The sequence below is a fragment of the Mandrillus leucophaeus genome, unplaced genomic scaffold, assembly GCF_000951045.1.
Source record: "Mandrillus leucophaeus isolate KB7577 unplaced genomic scaffold, Mleu.le_1.0 Scaffold1802, whole genome shotgun sequence".
Taxonomy (NCBI): Eukaryota; Metazoa; Chordata; class Mammalia; order Primates; family Cercopithecidae; genus Mandrillus; species Mandrillus leucophaeus.
Window position 1 is genome coordinate 117989 of NW_012101813.1, and position 390 is coordinate 118378.

At 38.7% G+C, this 390-nt stretch overlaps 1 protein-coding gene across 3 annotated transcripts in view; it reads left to right on the plus strand.

The window, feature by feature from the left end:
• LOC105537894 (interferon alpha-17) overlaps positions 1–390 on the plus strand; it is a 16629-nt gene that overhangs the window by 15702 nt on the left and 537 nt on the right. The window lies entirely within an intron of this gene.

The window sequence follows — 390 nt, forward strand, 5'->3', positions numbered from 1 at the left end:
AGATCAAAAGAGACAAAGAAGGCCATTACATAATGGTAAAGGGATCAATTCTACAGGAAGAGCTAACTATCCTAAATATATATGCACCCAATACAGGAGCACCCAGATTCATAAAGCAAGTCCTTAGTGACTTACAAAGAGACTTAGACTCCCATACAATAATAATGGGAGACTTCAACACCCCACTGTCAACATTAGAGAGATCAACAAGACAGAAAGTTAACAAGGATATCCAGGAATAGAACTCATCTCTGCAGCAAGCAGATCTAATAGACATCTACAGAACTCTCCACCCCAAATCAACAGAATATACATTCCTCTCAGCACCACATCACACTTATTCCAAAATTGACCACATAATTGGAAGTAAAGCACTCCTCAGCAAATGTA